Source organism: Pseudophryne corroboree, chromosome 7 (genome assembly GCF_028390025.1).
Source record: "Pseudophryne corroboree isolate aPseCor3 chromosome 7, aPseCor3.hap2, whole genome shotgun sequence".
Taxonomy (NCBI): Eukaryota; Metazoa; Chordata; class Amphibia; order Anura; family Myobatrachidae; genus Pseudophryne; species Pseudophryne corroboree.
In genome coordinates, this window is record NC_086450.1 from 214004960 (window position 1) to 214010814 (window position 5855).

General features: G+C 45.7%; 1 long non-coding RNA gene across 1 annotated transcript; it reads left to right on the forward strand.

Annotated features, from left to right (window-relative positions):
* The first annotated feature begins 3843 nt into the window (after nucleotides 1-3843).
* On the forward strand, nucleotides 3844-4284 carry LOC134943535 (uncharacterized). The gene is made up of 3 exons (XR_010181597.1): nucleotides 3844-3925; nucleotides 4014-4112; nucleotides 4201-4284. It is a non-coding gene; the product is annotated as an uncharacterized LOC134943535 (long non-coding RNA).
* Nucleotides 4285-5855: the final 1571 nt, after the last annotated feature.

Sequence of the window (5855 nt, forward strand, 5' to 3'; positions counted from 1 at the left end):
ATTCCAGCACGTCCCATGTTTTGCACATACCTTGAATTTGGTGGTGCAGAATTTTTTAAAAAACGACAGGGGCGTGCAAGAGATGCTGTCGGTGGCCAGAAGAATTGCGGGACACTTTCGGCGTACAGGCACCACGTACAGAAAACTGGAGCACCACCAAAAACTACTGAACCTGCCCTGCCATCATCTGAAGCAAGAAGTGGTAACGAGGTGGAATTCAACCCTGTATATGCTTCAGAGGTTGGAGGAGCAGCAAAAGGCCATTCAAGCCTATACAATTGAGCACGATATAGGAGGTGGGATGCACCTGTCTCAAGCGCAGTGGAGAATGATTTCAACGTTGTGCAAGGTTCTGATGCCCTTTGAACTTGCCACACGTGAAGTCAGTTCAGACACTGCCAGCCTGAGTCAGGTCATTCCCCTCATCAGGCTTTTGCAGAAGAAGCTGGAGACATTGAAGGAGGAGCTAACACGGAGCGATTCCGCTAGGCATGTGGGACTTGTGGATGGAGCCCTTAATTCGCTTAACAAGGATTCACGGGTGGTCAATCTGTTGAAATCAGAGCACTACATTTTGGCCACCGTGCTCGATCCTAGATTTAAAGCCTACCTTGGATCTCTCTTTCCGGCAGACACAAGTCTGCTGGGGTTCAAACACCTGCTGGTGAGTAAATTGTCAAGTCAAGCGGAACGCGACCTGTCAACAACATCTCCTCCTTCACATTCTCCCGCAACTGGGGGTGCGAGGAAAAGGCTCAGAATTCCGAGCCCACCCGCTGGCGGTGATGCAGGGCAGTCTGGAGCGACTGCTGATGCTGACATCTGGTCCGGACTGAAGGACCTGACAACGATTACGGACATGTCGTCTACTGTCACTGCATATGATTCTCTCACCATTGAAAGAATGGTGGAGGATTATATGAGTGACCGCATCCAAGTAGGCACGTCACACAGTCCGTACTTATACTGGCAGGAAAAAGAGGCAATTTGGAGGCCCTTGCACAAACTGGCTTTATTCTACCTAAGTTGCCCTCCCACAAGTGTGTACTCCGAAAGAGTGTTTAGTGCCGCCGCTCACCTTGTCAGCAATCGGCGTACGAGGTTACATCCAGAAAATGTGGAGAAGATGATGTTCATTAAAATGAATTATAATCAATTCCTCCGTGGAGACATTGACCAGCAGCAATTGCCTCCACAAAGTACACAGGGAGCTGAGATGGTGGATTCCAGTGGGGACGAATTGATAATCTGTGAGGAGGGGGATGTACACGGTGATATATCGGAGGATGATGATGAGGTGGACATCTTGCCTCTGTAGAGCCAGTTTGTGCAAGGAGAGATTAATTGCTTCTTTTTTGGTGGGGGTCCAAACCAACCCGTCATATCAGTCACAGTCGTGTGGCAGACCCTGTCACTGAAATGATGGGTTGGTTAAAGTGTGCATGTCCTGTTTATACAACATAAGGGTGGGTGGGAGGGCCCAAGGACAATTCCATCTTGCACCTCTTTTTTCTTTTCTTTTTCTTTGCGTCATGTGCTGTTTGGGGAGGGTTTTTTGGAAGGGACATCCTGCGTGACACTGCAGTGCCACTCCTAGATGGGCCCGGTGTTTGTGTCGGCCACTAGGGTCGCTTATCTTACTCACACAGTCAGCTACCTCATTGCGCCTCTTTTTTTCTTTGCGTCATGTGCTGTTTGGGGAGGGTTTTTTGGAAGGGACATCCTGCGTGACACTGCAGTGCCACTCCTAGATGGGCCCGGTGTTTGTGTCGGCCACTAGGGTCGCTTATCTTACTCACACAGTCAGCTACCTCATTGCGCCTCTTTTTTTCTTTGCGTCATGTGCTGTTTGGGGAGGGTTTTTTGGAAGGGACATCCTGCGTGACACTGCAGTGCCACTCCTAGATGGGCCCGGTGTTTGTGTCGGCCACTAGGGTCGCTTATCTTACTCACACAGCTACCTCATTGCGCCTCTTTTTTTCTTTGCGTCATGTGCTGTTTGGGGAGGGTTTTTTGGAAGGGACATCCTGCGTGACACTGCAGTGCCACTCCTAGATGGGCCCGGTGTTTGTGTCGGCCACTAGGGTCGCTAATCTTACTCACACAGCTACCTCATTGCGCCTCTTTTTTTCTTTGCGTCATGTGCTGTTTGGGGAGGGTTTTTTGGAAGGGCCATCCTGCGTGACACTGCAGTGCCACTCCTAGATGGGCCCGGTGTTTGTGTCGGCCACTAGGGTCGCTTATCTTACTCACACAGCGACCTCGGTGCAAATTTTATGACTAAAAATACTATTGTGAGGTGTGAGGTATTCAGAATAGACTGAAAATGAGTGGAAATTATGGTTTTTGAGGTTAATAATACTTTGGGATCAAAATGACCGCCAAATTCTATGATTTAAGCTGTTTTTTAGGTTTTTTGGAAAAAAACACCCGAATCCAAAACACACCCGAATCCGACCAAAAAAATTCGGTGAGGTTTTGCCAAAACGCGGTCGAACCCAAAACACGGCCGCGGAACCGAACCCAAAACCAAAACACAAAACCCGAAAAATTTCCGGCGCTCATCTCTAGTGTCAATATACACTTACCGTCTTCTAACTTCCTGTGAGGTGCGGACAATTGAGCCGACTTCATTTACAGAATCAGTAATGTCCCTCCAGATGCGATCTTTGGTTGCAGCACCCATGTTTTTGCTGCCTCTATGAATTTTTTCCATGGCCTGTGTGACCAGAACTCGTAACTCCCTCTTAGTGAAGGAGGGCTGTCTTCTACGTTTTTTGGATGTAGCCTGTGAGCTATCGTCCTGTACCTCCTCACCATCTTCCTCTTCACTAGCTGGTTGTGTACTTAGGGTTTGTGATGGTAGTCCCGAATCGCCCTCAGTTTCCCCAGTATCTGTGTCTGGTAGGGGATTCACACCTAACTCCTGTGTATCACAAGATGGGGTTTCCACAGTACTGGGTGCTGCTCTTTCATAATCGCCACTGGCAGCTTGCAGCATCTGTCTCTGCAGCGCTAGTCGCCTAGATGTCAATGTGGACATCTGCTGCTGCACCATGTCCAACTCTGCAGCCATCTGCTCACGTGTAGCCATGTTGCTGGTGGCATGTGTGTTTGCACAGCTGTCTTGCGATTTATAGCTGCGTGTGATTTCCAGTGTGGTTTTTCGCACAGGTGTAAATTATGCAAATTGGTCCAGTAATTGCTGTACTGGCTATTTAAACGCCTTGCATGCAGCCTGTGTGTGTGGGTGTATGGTGAGAATTACTACAGAAGCAAGGTGGACGTGGTGCATAGCACATTTCTGAGTGAGTTTTTAATGCAGTATATTGCATAAAAATGTGCATTTGTTAGCTTGCTAATTTCTTACTGTTGTGTTGCGGACGGCGTGTTTTACACAACTTTTATATTGTTTGTAAATTAGTTAGTATATTACAAAACAGAGTATGTATGGGTGTGCAATGCTTCTTTGTAGTGGGTTAAAATTTGTTTATTTTGTATGGTGTTTTATGTTTAAGTTATTATCTGTGTTTACATGTAGTATCTAATAGTTCTGTAACATGTAATTTGCAGTGTGCCTGTTCTAGGGGTGACAGTGTGTGTGTTACTATTCTCATTGGCCTTTGCTCTCTCTTGTAGGTCGCTCTATTGTTTGGTTTCAGACAAATTTCTTTGTAGCTGAAGTAGGCCTGTTTATTTTGTTTTTTGGAACCAAGTGTATCTTCATTTTCTGAGCAGGTAAGTGGCCTATCCCTGGGTGGCATGGTTTTGGAGGGGTGACAGTGTGTGTGTTCCTATTCTCATTGTCATTTGCTCTCTCTTGTAGGTAACTCTATTGTTTGGTTCGTGTTATCTTTATATTTAGCCGAAGTAGGCAGATTTTTTTTCCAGTTTTGACCCAAGATTCTGATTACTTTCTGAGCAGGTAAGTGGCCTGTCCCTGGGTGGCATGGTGTTGGAAGGGTGACAGTGTGTGTGTTCCTATTCTCATTGTCCTTTGCTCTCTCTTGTAGGTAGCTTTATTGTTTGGTTTGTGTTATCTTTATATTTGGCCGAAGTAGGCAGATTTTTTTTCCAGTTTTGCCCCAAGATTCTGATTACTTACTGAGCAGGTAAGTGGCCTGTCCCTGGGTGGCATGGTGTTGGAGGGGTGACAGTGTGTGTGTTCCTATTCTCATTGTCCTTTGCTCTCTCTTGTAGGTAGCTCTATTGTTTGGTTTGGTTTGTGTTATCTTTATATTTAGTCGAAGTAGGCGGATTTTTTTTCCAGTTTTGACCCAAGATTCTGATTACTTACTGAGCAGGTAAGTGGCCTGTCCCTGGGTGGCATGGTGTTGGAGGGGTGACAGTGTGTGTGTTCCTATTCTCATTATCCTTTGCTCTCTCTTGTAGGTAGCTTTATTGTTTGGTTTGTGTTATCTTTATATTTGGCCGAAGTAGGCAGATTTTTTTTCCAGTTTTGACCCAAGATTCTGATTACTTACTGAGCAGGTAAGTGGCCTGTCCCTGGGTGGCATGGTGTTGGAAGGGTGACAGTGTGTGTGCTCCTATTCTCATTATCCTTTGCTCTCTCTTGTAGGTAGCTTTATTGTTTGGTTTGTGTTATCTTTATATTTAGCCGAAGTAGGCAGATTTTTTTCCCAGTTTTGACTCAAGATTCTGATTACTTTCGGAGCAGGTAAGTGGCCTGTCCCTGGGTGGCATGATGTTGGAGGGGTGACAGTGTGTGTGTTCCTATTCTCATTGGCCTTTGCTCTCTCTTGTAGGTCGCTCTATTGTTTGTTTTCAGACAAATTTCTTTGTAGCCGAAGTAGACCTGTTTATTTAGTTTTTTGGAACCAAGTGTATCTTCAATTTCTGAGCAGGTAAGTGGCCTATTATCTTACTCCTTTTGTTTTATATATATATTATTTTTTAATATTCCATACTTAGTAGGTAATTCATATCTTGTTGCATTAATTATTTGGGTATGTTTTTTTTTGTTTTTTTTTAAAGGTGTGATGGTAAACTATGTTGTAGCTACGTAGCTAACTGGGGCTTTTTTTTTTTTTTGATCCGGATTTTCATCATGAAGATATGGAGTACGCTCCTGCAGTAAGTGTTTGAACACCCATACACATTTGTAGTTTTTTGGCAATGTGTGTTGTAAATTGATTGTGTGTTTTAATGGTTCTTACCTTCATTTGAAGTTGGTGATGTCCATATATGTGGCTGCTGAAGCCCTACCTCCCCAACCTGCGGAAGCCCTCCCACCCGGACCTGCAGAAGCACTCCCACACCAACCTGCGCAAGCCCTCCAACCCCAACTGGCTCCTCATCCTCCAAGGCAACGGAGTCGTGCAAGGCCACCAATTTTCCGTACCCGTGTCACCCTTTTTGGGATGCCTGATGATGTGGTATTGCGCAGATACAGGCTGCCACCTCATCTAATCCTAGACACTCTCTCCATAATAGAGAGTGATCTGGAACAATCCATTAGGTATCCTATAGCAATACCAGCATTGACACAATTCCTTGCTGTGTTACATTTTTTGCCCACTGGATCATACCAGCATGTAGTTGGGGACCTGGTTGGCATGTCCAGTAAGGTCCTGCGGCTTGTCAGCCAAGCTTTCCTACGGCGAGTGAAACAATTGATAACAATGCCTTTGGATGCTGGTGCCCTGGCTGTGGTGAAGTGGCAATTTCAGGAAGGGGGTAGTCGCTTCCCACACGTTATTGGGGTTGTGGATGGGACACATGTTGCCATTGTTGCGCCAAAACATAATGAAGAAATCTATAGAAACAGGAAACTGTTTCATTCTCTGAATGTAATGGTTGTTTGTGGCCCATCCTTCCAGATCCTGTCCCTGAAT